Source organism: Meriones unguiculatus, chromosome 9 (genome assembly GCF_030254825.1).
Source record: "Meriones unguiculatus strain TT.TT164.6M chromosome 9, Bangor_MerUng_6.1, whole genome shotgun sequence".
Classification (NCBI taxonomy): domain Eukaryota; kingdom Metazoa; phylum Chordata; class Mammalia; order Rodentia; family Muridae; genus Meriones; species Meriones unguiculatus.
The window spans coordinates 104952620-104966265 of record NC_083357.1 but is presented as its reverse complement, the minus strand read 5'-3'; the positions used below and the strand labels follow the sequence as shown (position 1 = coordinate 104966265).

At 38.6% G+C, this 13646-nt stretch overlaps 1 pseudogene; it reads right to left on the bottom strand.

Moving 5' to 3' along the window:
- Positions 1-11130: 11130 nt before the first annotated feature.
- LOC110540705 (large ribosomal subunit protein uL30-like 1) lies at positions 11131-11866 on the bottom strand (annotated as a pseudogene).
- Between the last annotated feature and the right edge of the window lie 1780 nt (positions 11867-13646).

Below are 13646 nucleotides of genomic sequence, written 5' to 3'. Positions count from 1 at the left end.
AGTAAAAGACATCATAGAAAAGTTATTTTAATACTCAACACAGATGATCCAAACCTATTTCTGCAGCCTCCAACATGTGGAATCTCATGTGTGTTTTGTGCCAGATGGGGACACATATATTACATAATAATATGCATATTATTTATAATATTATATAATATTAAGGTAACTTTTCCTTTTACATATTATTTCTATCTTCTGAATTCATCTCCCAGTTTTCCTCTTGATTTTTTTTCCTCATTTTGTTTTATATTTTACTCATGGTATCTTTGTTTATCTGTAATCGAGAGAGTTCTAAATTTTAGGTATGTCTGACTTCATTACCCAAATTCACACTAATTTTCTTTTACTTTGCAGCTATAATTGAGTGGCTGAGTACAGTGGTGGACATCCGACCTCCTCTAATCTAACTTCAAATGCATCACACTCAAAAATAATTCCATGACTATTCACAATGCACTGAGAATGTTTTAGTTTTCAAAAAGTTTGATTAGAAATCTACATTTGGGAACAGCTCAGAAGATTCAGTACTCCTCACTATCACTTCTTTTTTCCCCCTTTTTTTATTTTTTTATATTAATCACAGGTTATTTACTTTGTATCCCAGCCGTAGCCTCTTCCCTCATTCCCTTCCAAAACCACCCTCCTTCCTTCATCTCCTCCCTGCCCCTTTCCAAGTCCACTGATAGGTAAGGACCTCCTCTCCTTCCATCTGACTCTAGCTTTTCAGGTTTCTTCAGGACTGGCTGCAATGTTCTCTTCTGTAGCCTAGCAAGACTGCTCCTTCCTCAGGGTGGGGGTGGGGGTTGAAGAGCTTGCCATTGAGTTTATGTCAGAAATAGTCCTTATTTCCCTTACTAGAGAACCCACTTGGATACTGAGGTACCATGGGCTATATCTGGGCAGGAGTTCTAGGTTATATCCATACATGGTCCTTGGTTGGAGAAACAGTCTCATGAAAGACCCCTGTGCCCTGATATATTTGGTCCTTGTGGAGCTCCTGTCCTCTCCAGGCCTTACTAACTCCCTCTTCTTTCATATGATTCCCTGTACTCTGCCGAAGATTTGGTTATGAGTCTTAATATCTGCTTTGATACACTGCTAGGTAGAGTCTTTCAGAGGCCATCTGTGGTAGGTTCCCGTCCTGTTACTTGTTTTCTCCTTCTTCCAATGTCCATCCCATTTGTCTTTCTAAGTGAGGATTGATCATCTTACCCCAGGTCCTCTTTCTTCTTAGCCTTCTTTTGGTGTACAGATTTGAGTATATTTATCCTATCTTATAGATCTATATAAGTGAGTATAAACCATGTGTGTCTTTCTGCTTCTGGGATACCTCACTCAGGATGATTGTTTCTAGGTCCCACCATTTGCCTGTAAATTTCATGATTTCCTCATTTTTAATTGCTCAGTAGTATTCCATTGTGTAAAAGTACCACAATTTCTGTACCCATTCCTCAACTGAGGGACATCTGGGTTGTTTCCAGGTTCTGGCAGTTATGAATAAAGCTGTTATAAACATGGTTGAGCAAATGTCCTCATTGTGTACTTGAGCAACTTTTGGATATATGCCTAGCAGTGGTATAGCTGGATCTTGAGGAATCACTATTCCTAATTGTCTGAGAAAGCACCAGAACAACCCTACATCTGACAGAAGGCTAATATCCAGTATATAAAGAACTAAAGAAGTTAAAAAGCAACAAATCAAGTAATCCAATTAAAAAATGTGACACGGAGTTAAACAAAGAGCTCCCTGTAGATGATTGTAGAATGGAAGAAAAACACCTAAAGAAATACTCAATGTCCTTATCCATCAGGGAGATGCAAACTAAAATGACCCTGAGATTTCACCTTACACCCATCGGAATGGCTAAGATCAAAAACTCAAGGGACAACACATGCTGGAGAGGTTGTGGAGAAAGGGGAACCCTGGTGGGAATGCAAACTTGTACAATCACCATCACTTCTTATAAAGAAAACTTGTATCTGTTTACCAGTACATAAAGATAATCTGATAGAACTCCAGAACAAAAATTAAATCAGAAAATACATATTATGTTTTCTGTCAATTGTTTGTCCTTAGAATCCATGTTAGTATACACTACCTTATTTTTTTTCCTAAAACATTTAGTTACTTTTTGGAAATTCAGTCTCATGAATCCTACATTGATTTCAAACTTACTTGGTACATAAGGATGAATGTTAACATCTAATCATTCTGCGTTTTCCTCCCTAATGCTCTGATTATAGCCTAATATCACCATGTCTGATTTGTGCGTCCTGAAAATTAAACCTCATCCTTCTTTATATATGATACGTAAACCTTTGAGCTAATCAACTAAACTATGCCATTTATTGGCATTTAATTAAATCAAATTAATTTTGAAAAGAAAATGTTAGCACATTTTTATTGACATATATAATATGACATTTTTATGTTTTAAAACTAAATATAATTACATAATTTGTCCTCTTCCCTTTCATACATCCCCCCTCCCATGTACTATGTTCCTTTTCTCTCTCTCTCTCTCTCTCTCCAATCCTATTTCTAAGGCTGAGGAAACACCCAGGAAGTCAGGCTAGAAAGAGTGTAATAGACAGAAGAAAAGGAAATCTGCTTTGAGATTGTGTCTACTAAGCTATCCTGAAAACTACATGACCAGCTAAACAAGATCTGAACAAATATCACACAAATAGACATGTATAATGGAGAAAAGAGATCCCAACAGGAGATGAAAAGCTACAAAACAGCTAAGGAATGCTGAGAGGAGTATGTTTTTCTTTTCATTTTTGCTTGTTCTGTTTTGGTTTGTTTCTACTTTGCTCAGGGGTTTCTTTGGTCTTTAGCTTACTATGTACTCCACAATATTAGTAAGTTAATAATCATCTGCCTCTTGCTTACCTAGAGCTGGAGTTAAGTGAGTATCAGTACACTCATCTCCTATAAACTCTTCGTAGTTAAAAAGCTACATCTAAAAAGAGTTTCTTGATAACTCATAAAAAGCAGCTTCCTAGAGATGATTGAAAGAAGAGTGAAAACAAAATATAAAGAAAGTTTAAGGGAGAGTTTATATAACTGCAAGACAGGGATAAGAAAGGCTATGAGTAAAAATAAAATTTTAAGTAATTTTAAAACCATTCATTCATAGGATAATAAAATTATTAAACATCGCCAACTATTCCATTTAAATTTAAATTTATGTATTCTCACATTCTTTCACATAGAGAAAAAGTATTTATGTTGTATTGTGACTCTTTTCACGTAAGTAAATCTTCCTATATAGTATTTATATTAATAATTATCAAACAAGTGAAAAGTATTAATATCTATGAAGAAAATATTCCCAATGATTTCCAGGCATCATATCATTTATTGTGCGCAAATAGAAGTATGCATTGACTTCATACCGATTAACTATTATTCCAAGAATATTTATCTTCAGTGTGTTTTAAAAACAGAAACTGATACGTGGGGAAACCTTAGGATCTTTTTCTAGCTCCTGTTATCTTATTATCCTTGTTAGTCTCATTTCTGATCACTAACTCATTCATTTTCCCTGGTTATCTTTCTAACATTACATTCATAAAACAAAGATAACATACTCTAATTGTTCTGCTGATGTTTAGTTACAAGAAAGAGCTTAATCAGTACAACAGCTCCATTCTCTCTTTCAGAATAACACATTAACATTCAGCAGAGATCCTGCAAATGACCTTGTATTGCTAGTACTTTAATTTTTGTAAAGCCCAATTTTCTTTCACTGTTTGTTATGTAATAGAGCTTCTAAAAGCATTTGGCAATATCTGCTTCCTTTGCCTTGAGGTAGTATAAATTTGCTTTTTTTTCTTTCTTTTAAGAATGTACTGTTGCTAAGAAAGTTAATGGACAATTCAATAGCAATTTGCTTCACCAAAAGTAGAGAATAAAGAAATGCATGAAAAGTTAAAAGCTCAGAAAGTAAAGGTGGATGGTTACAAAAACAATTCAAGAACTTACACAAGTAAAAAACAGATATTTGGAGTTAGACAAGCCATGTAGTCTGACTTAAATATGATTATGGATAACATAATATTCTACAGTCTTTCTCTAGGCATTTTATACAATATCTGCATTTTAACAGATACAATGACAATTTCAGTAACTTGGGGATATGAGAATTAGTAAAAGGTAAAATAAATAATAATTTTATAGATTTAATATTCTCAATTAATTACATCAAACAATGAAAGGTGAATTCGAGATTTACATAGGAAAAATACACTAACCTATAAAAACTGAAAAGAATCACGTTCAAACATTCCTCCTTCAATATCTATTATTGCAGTGACAGTTACTAAAATGGTTCAGTCTTACATGTTGTCATATCGTCAGGAAAAAAAAACACATATAAAACGGGTCCAAGTTTCTTGTTTTCTGTCACCTCTTAATGGTAAACATCAACACAGTCATTACTTTAGACTTTAAATGCTAAAAAGTACGTAGTTCCAGGAGAAAATGTGAGTACTTAAGCCACATTCCCATTCAAATGAGTGCTCACTGGAGGCTTTTTGAGCCTGATTTTGTATACATGACTTTCATTTAATATTGGAGCTCTGCCTTTCTTATCTACACATGTATTTTTCAGGAACAGACAACACTGAATATAATTACTTAGCCTATGGAAACTCTAAATCCTGCATCGTTGTTACTTTCTTCACAACCTCAGAAGAAAAGTATCTGTGGAAAGGGAATGACAAAATAATGGGGAGTCTTGTCCATGGTGCTAATCATTTTTTTGGTGGAAGCTGTGGGATCATGATTTTGTAAGCATTATATGAGGAAACTTAGGTCTTCTGACACCTTCCTGTTTTCTTAGTAAACAGTCAGTCTATCAATGCCCAGGAGTAAATCAGACTAAAATTGAAAATAACTTTATTATAAAACCTGAAAGATCTTTATTTTCCAACTGAAATATGATACTATGGTTTATTGATGGAGACCAGACAAAGGCACTGAACTTCCAACACTTCTGTTTTCACTGGTTTGAAAGTCTCAAGTAGTGAAGCAGCTGAATGACTAGTCAGGGCTGCAAGAGAAAAGAACTTCATTCTGAGATCCACTCACAACTTATATATATATATATATGTGTGTGTGTGTGTGTGTGTGTGTGTGTGTGTTTGTGTGTGTGTCACAGTAGTATAACTTTGTTGTTAAATCTTAAAATAATCCTTTTTATTTAGAATTATGTTAAATTTTTGTTTTAAATTATGAGCAAGGCAGACATAGTGAAGATATCATCCAGAAACTGAAGCCATCCTTCCTTATATCACGTAGGACCTCAAACACAGTAGGCCCAGTACTCCAACACTGCAGTGCTCCCTACTAATATATAATTTATATCCCATAATGTTAAATACCCATGACTGATCCTCCTTGACTGCTGGTTACATTTCCCAATGCTCTCCAGTAGCAGAGTAACACTGGTTTCTGGCAGATTTACTCTGGAGTCCACTGATCTTGTAATTGGCATGTTCTGAGGAACTCTTAAATTTTTCTCATTTATTTCGTTTCTTTTTTTGAGACAATATATATATTGTCAATATATAGTCCAAGCTGTCACTGCAGTCACATAGATCGACCAACCTCTGACTCCACAGTGCTAGGAGTAAAGGCATGTACCACTCTGCCCACATTGGAACTGTTAACTCAGTTTCACAGTGATGTTTTGAAGGACCTAATGAAACCAAGGTTCCAGGAAATCTCAAGGGAAACAGTATTTAAGAATGTTAACCCCCGGTGTGGGCTTTAAAGAAAGGACTGACAGGAGAATCTCCCTGAAATTCATGGTGAAATTTAGCAGGCATTTCCTGGGTGCATGTGGTTTAGGAAACACAGTTTATCACTGCATTAACTTTTTCCTGTTTTCAAATAATCATTTATTACAATTTATTCAATTTGTGTCCTGGCTATGCCCCCCTCTCTCATCTCCTCCCAATCCCACCTTTCCTCCCTCTTCTCCACCTATGCCCTAGTCCACTGACAGGGGAGGTCCTTCTCCCCTTCTATTTGAACCTAGCCTAGCAGGTATCATTACGGCTGGTTGCATTGTCTTCCTTTGTGGACAAGCAAGACTGCACCCCTCAGGGAAGATGAGCAGAGAGCTTGTCACTGAGTTCATGCCAAAGAAAACCCCTGCTCCTCTTTTTTTTATTTTTATTTTTTTCAATGCAGTTTATTCAGGAACCTTGAACAATCCTTGGACCCTGGGGAAAGCCAGCCCACAGCTTAAATAGCCTCTGGGTAGCCAACCCAGGTGTGCCACGTGGGCAATGCAGATAGGTCCACATACATGGAAGCAAGCCAGATCCTCAGCCTTAGCCAAATGTGGAATTGTTCATGACAGAGAGCACTCACCATCGGGAAGGTGGAAGGCAGAAACCAGCTCCATCTTTAAGGCATAGCATTCGGCAGCTCTCTACAGTTCCCCCTTTTTGTTTTAGACGCATCAGGCAAGAGTAGAGGTCTGATCTCTGATATTAGAAATAAATTGGGACTTTGTACCGATGTTCATTTAGGTGTCATCCACCCAAAGAGCATCAGACCCGTCCGATACCTTTTTCTCAGAGGCGGGACCTGGGGCATCAACCCGCATGCAACCAGACATGCTCTTCTCTGGGTCCAAAGCAGCTGACCCTGAGTGCAGTGCTTAGCCTCGAATCCTGAGGGTAACATTTTAGCTTTTTATGGTATCCAACCATGCTTGGGGAGAATGTCCTGCTTCAGTGGCTGTAAAGGCCTGAATGATCATGGCTGCATCACACTGCAGTTCAGAGTCCAATTGGGTTACATAGTAATGTGAAGAGGGACTGCCTCTGACATAATCTGATTGGCCTGCTCTTTGATCACCTCCCTCTGGGGGGGAGCAGCCTTACCAGGCCATAGTAGAGGACAATGCAGCCACTTTTGATGTGAACTGACAGACTAAGATCAGAAAGGAGAGAACCTCCCCTATTAGTGGACTTGGGGAGTGGCATGCAAGCAGAGAGAGGAGGGAAGGTGGGATTGGGAGGGCAGGAGGGAGGGGCTTATGGGGGATGCAGAATGAATAAAGTGTAATTGATGAAAAATTTTTTAAAAAAAGGGAAAAATAATTTAAGAACCTTAAATGACTTTCTTTTATTATTATTATTATTATTATTTTTTATCAGTTACATTTTATTAACTGTATCCCAGCCATGTCCCGATCCCTCATTACCTCCCAGTCCCTCCCTCCCTCCCTCATCTCCACCGTGCCCCTTTCCAAGTCCACTGATAGGGGGGATTTCCTCCCCATTCATCTGATCCTGTTTGATCAGGTATCTTCAGGACTGGCTGCAAAGCCTTCCTCTGTGGCCTAACAGGACTGCTCCTCCCTTCGGGGGTGGAGAGACCAAAGAGCCAGTCATTGAGTTCCTGTTAGAAATAGTCCCTGTTCCCCTCACTTTGGGAAACCAATTGGTTACTGAGCTACCACAGGCTACATCTGAGTGGAGGTTCTAGGTTATATCCATACATGGTCCTTGGTTGAATGTCAGTCTCAGAAAAGACCCTGTGCCCAGATATATTTGGTCCTTGTGGAGCTCCTATCCTTTCCCCATCAGACTAACTCACCTTCTTTCTTATGATTCCCTGTACTCTGCCAAAGGTTTAGTCATGAGTCTTTGCTTTGAAAACACTGCTAGTTAGAGTCTTTCAGATGCGCTCAGTAGACTCCTGTCATACGTTCAATGCACATCCCATCTGTCTTTCTAAATGAGGATTGATCATCTTACCCCATGTCCGCTCAATTGATTATCTTTTTTAGGTGTATAGATTTCATTATGTTTATCATATCTTATAGGTCTATATAAGTGAGTATATCCCATGTTTGTCTTTCTCTTTCTGGGATATTTCACTCAGAATGATCTTTTCTAGATCCCACCATTTGCCTGCAAATTTCATGTCCATCAACGGTGGAATGGGTACAGAAATTGTGGTATTTTTATACAATGGAATACTACTCAGCAATCAAAAAGGAGGAAATCTTAAATGACTTTCAAAAGTGGAGGAAAACATGGAGTTAGTCAATTGGCATGGAGCACGTCTCGCCCCTGGGGGCAATGGTCTCCTGAACCTATTCAGACCTCGGACACCACCACTGCTAGTTCTAGAACTGACGCAGGATGTTCCAGCGATGGGGTTAAGGCTTCTCATAATATTTCCTATAAGCCCACACCTGTTTGTCTATATCCCCCATTTTTATTCATTATTAGCCAGATAGAGCCAAGTAATTGTGGTAATGATACTTGCTTTTTTGCCCAATGCTGGAATGCTAGTAAATTTAGGTATGCCCTGGTTACTCGCATGCCTCACTGGGTGCCTGCTCCTCTTTTTAGAGAACCCACTTAGAGAATGAGTCTATGGGCTACATCTGAGATGGGGTTTTAAGTCTTCTCCATGAATTGTCTTTGATTCGATGTCTTTCTCTGCAGGACTCCCAGGGCTCAGGTTTTTTTAAAATTATTTTTTTATTAATTGCAATTTACTCATTTTGTATCCCAGCTCTAGCCACCTCCCTCATCCCCTCCCAATCTCACTCTTCATCCCTCTTTTCCTCCCATGCCCCTTCCCCAGGCCACTGATAAGGACAGTTCACCTCCATGGCTCAATTTTTATGGCTCTGTTGGTTTCCTTTTGGAGGTCCTGTCACTTCCAGGTCCTTCTATCTCCCCCTTCTTTCCTAAGATTCTCTGCACTCTGCCCAAAGTTTGGCTATGAATCTCAGCCTCTGCTTCGAAAATGGGGTACAGAGCTAAACAAAGAATTCTCAATAGAGAAATATAGAATTGCAGAGAAACACAAAAGGAAATGCTCAATGTCCTTAGTCATCAGGGAGATGCAAATCAAAACAACCCTGAGATTTCACCTTACAACGATCAAAATGGTTGTAATATCAAAAGTTCAAGAGACAACACATGCTGGAGAGAATGTGGAGAAAGGAGAACCCACTTCCATTGCTGGTGGGAGTCTAAACTTGTACAACCACTTTGGAAATCAATCTGGTGTTTTCTCAGAATATTAGGAATAGTGCTGCCTCAAGATCCAGCTACACTACTTCTAAACATATATCCAAAAATTGCTCAAGTACACAACAAGAACATTTGCTCAACCATGTTCATAGCAGCTCTATTCGTAATATCCAGAAGCTGGAAAAAACCTAGATGTCCATCAATGGAGGAATGGGTACAGAAATTGTACATTTTCACAATGGAATTCCACCTCACTATTAAAAACAAGGAAATTGTGATAATCTCAGGCAAATGTTCAGAACTAGAAAAGACCACATTGTTTGAGGTAACCCAGAAGCATACAGACACATGTGGTATATAGTCACTCATAAGTAAGTTTTAGCCACATACTATAGGATAACCATACTAAAAATCTATACTCCTAAAGAAGCTGAACAAGGAGGACCCTAAGGATGATGCTCAATCCTTATTCAGAGAACAAATGATATGGAGATTAAAATCAGGAGAAGACAGGAAATAAGACAGGAGCCTACCACAAATGGCCTCTGAAAGACTCTGTTACTGCATTATTTTAACAATTTCTGTGTGTAGCCCTGGATGTGCTGGAACTCTGTAAAGCAGACTATCTTTGAACTCAAATCTTCTTACCTCTGCCTCCCAAGTGCTGAGGTCAAAGGTCTGCACCGCTAGGCCTAGACAGTCACTAGTTCTTAATAGATAATAATCAAATTTTCAGCAGAGTGCAGGAAACCATATGAAAGAAGAGGGAGTTAGTATGACCTGGAGAGGATAGGAGCTCCACAAGGACCAAATATATCTGGGCACAGGGATCTTTTCTGAGACTGATACTCCAACCAAAGATCATGTATGGATATAACCTAGAACCTCTGCTTGGATGTAGCCCATGGTAGCTCAGTAACAAAGTGGGTTTCCCTAGTAAGCGGAACAGGGATTATTTCTGACATGAACTCAATGGCAGGTTCTTTAACCACCCCCCAAGGGAGAAGCAGCCCTGCTCGGCCACAGAGGACTTTGCAGCCAGTCCTGAAGATACCTGATAAAAGAGGGTCAGATGAAAGGGGAGGAGATCCTCCCTTATCAGTGGACTTAGAAAGGGGCAGGGAGGAGATGAGGGAGGGATGAGGGAGGGTGGGATTGGAAGGGAATGAGGGAGAGGGATACAGCTTGGATACAGAGTTAATAAAATGTAACTAATAATAAAAATAAAAAATAAAATAAAAATAATTTAAAAACAACCAAGTAGGCAACTAAAATCCAGTCTCCTTCCCCAGCACAGAATAAGACTAGCTTAATAGACCAATTCTCATAAAAACAGGCCATCTTCTTATAAGATATTTGGATGCCAAGAGGGTGTGTATCACTGCTATGGTGTTCCAAGAAAAGCATATGTATGGATAAAATTGTTTGATTTCCTAGCATAGAGATTTCCCACAGTAATCCTGAGCTATAGAAAATGACTAGCCCTGCAGGTCAGAGTACAAATGTCACAGCACTGACTCAGGGACAGGCAAGTTCCAAAGCTGAAACTGAAGTTGCAACATGATATCCAAGCACAAGACTAAGCACTGCTTTTAACATCTTTCTAACTGCATTTCTTGTCTGAACAACAAACCTCCAGGCTAGGGATGTTCACACCTGTAATCTCAGCACCTAGGAGGATGAGGCAAGCATATTTCCATGGAGTTCAAGACCAACAGGGCTTTAAAAAGTAAAAACCAAGACCCTCTTCTTCCAGATTCTAGTGTGCCCCTCAGTCATCTGGTCCGTTGCCTTAAGAGTCTTGAAGGGATGAGAGTGGTGTTGGGGCTATTTGCCCTCCCCAAATTAAATAATTAAATACCAAGACGAAGGTAGCAAGAAGCAGGGCAACTCTTTACTCCATGGCCTGCTTTAATTTCAGGCAGGGGTGGCCAATGTGGAGAATAATAGTCCTTTTCATGGAATTGGGTTGTGTTGAGGTATCTGTTATGCTTATCCTTCAGATTTTGGAGTCAGAAAATAATCTTCTCTGAAGAGGCTTGATGAATTTTTTTTACAACGATAACACTTGCAAAGCATTGTGCTTTTGGAAATCCTGGTCCTGCTCTAGTTCTCCTGAGGGATGAGTTGATTGATGTGCTCACCCCGGTAGTCAGGGGAGCCCATCTCCTTGAAGAACCCTACTCTCTATTCTTGGTAGCATGATGGGCCACAGAGAGTTGGAAAGGGCACGAGAATGAAGATATATGTTGGAAATGCTTCCCTGGAAAGGCAATTTCATGGATGAGGCCTTCTACACAAATAATACCTAATCTCCCAGTTGCTCTTCAATCACTGTGTTGTGTGTCAGAGGGACAGTCTTATTCTTAATTTTCACCTTATTAGGTTTCGAGATGAGTTCCCAGACAGATTTCAGATTTGGAAGTCCCCAGGTCATGGAAGATTCCACTGTGCATGGCATCTTTACTCTCTGAGGGGTGACACTGACAAAGACACCACTGAACAATTTCTTTCGGTGACGTTTTACCAGGGTCATCTGTACCAACATACTCACTCTTTCAATCCTTCCCAGGCATATAATGAAGGCCAAAGAATGCTTATCAGGCACTTCCAAAGCAAGAGGCCTCACTTCTAGTTGCTGGACTAGCACCTTGTCACATTGCTGAAGCCAGGACTCATGCAGGAATGACTCCAGTCAATTAAATATGAATTATGTCCCTTTCTTCTCTCTCTTTGCCAGAAGTGCCTTCCTCCCCTGGGTGCCTTTTCGAACCTGATAAGCCTTCTCCCTTTTCAGGAGATTTTCTGCAACAAAATGGATCCTTTCCCCTTCCTCTGCCATCTTTCTGGTGGGACAACTACTGCTCCATAGTAGTATAACTTAAGAAAGAAAATGTTGCTTTCATATTATTACAAAAGTTATGTTGTAATTAATTTCAATTTTAGATGATGTTAGCTACATACAGTCCAGTTTACATCTTACAGAATAAGTTTCATCCTATCTCATATCATTGGATCCATAATTGTGTTACCATAGTGTCTTATTCTTTTATTTAGTTTGGCTCACTTTCTAAACTCTGAGACAGAGAAGTGCTATTGATGTATTAAATAGGGTGGTAACTTCCAAGTTCCTAAGTCTAATGAATACATATCAATATACTGGAACACAATATTATCTACTGGAGAGAAAGGCAAAAACATGTCTTGTGAATGATTCCCAATTCAGAGCTGCTAACTTGACAAAAATCTAAGGTAGAGAGGAAAGTTTAATGGCTTGGCCTTTACAGTGGATAGCAGTTGATCTGGTGGTCTTTTCTTCTAGGTAACACAAAAAATACATTGACAGTATAGCTAGCAAACCACCAATTATAGAAGCATTCATTTAATCAAAACATAAATCTTGAATGAAAGCCCCTGTTTGGTCAAATTAATTGGTTAAACTCATGATATTGGCTAGTGCAGATCATTCTCCAAACCATTTATCTCTTTTGCATAGGGAAAGCAGTCCAAATGTAGATGTGATAATAATCAACCCATGCTAGGATTAACATAGTAAAAACTGCCAACTTACCAAAAGCAACCTATATATTTAACACAATTCCCATCAAATTCTAAAAAAAAATTCTTTACAAATCTTAAAAAAACAATAGTCAACTAGATATAGATAAACAAAGTAGTCAGTATAGTCACAACAATCCTGGACTATAAAAGAATTTTTGAAGATATCAGCATCCCTGATTTCAAGCTGTACTACAGAGCAATAGTAGTAAAAACTGCTATTAGTACTGGCATAAAAACAGACAACTTGACCAGTGGAACCAAATCAAAGACCAAGAAGTAAATGCACACCCTATGTCCACTTAATTTTGGACAAAGAAGCCAAAATTATACAATGAAAAAGAGAAAACATCTTCAACAAATGGTTCTGGTCTAACTGGATGTCTCCATGTGGAAGAATGCAAATAGATTCATATTCATCACCCTGCATAAAACTCAAGTCCAAGTACATCAAAAATCTCACCATAAAACTGGATACCCTAAATCTAATAGAAGAGAAAGTGGAAAATAGCCTTGAACATATTGTTATAGGAGAAAGCTTCCTGAAGAGAACACCAACAGCTCAGGCTCTAAGATTAGCAATTAATAAGTGCTACCTCATGGAACTGAAAAGCTTCTGTAAGGCAAACATATTGTCAATAGGACAAAACAGCAACCTACACATTGAAAAAAGATCTTCAACAGCCCTACATCAGCAGAGGGTTAATATCCCAAATATATAAAGAACTCAATAAATTATATACCAACAAACCATATAAAGTAAAAAACAGAGATAAACAGGATTCTCAACACAAGAATCTCTAAAGGCAGAGAAGCACTTAAAGAAATGTTCAACATCATCAGTCATCAGGGAAATGCAAATCAAAACCACTCTGATATTCCATGTTATGCCCATCAGAATAGCTAAGATAAAAACCTCAAATAATAGCTCACACTAGCTTGGTTGTGGAGCAGGAGGAGACCTCCTCTGCTGTTGGTGGGCATGGAAACTTATGCAACCACTTTGGAAATTAATCTGACTCATTTTCAGAAAGTTAGGAATAGTTCTACTTCAAGACACTCCT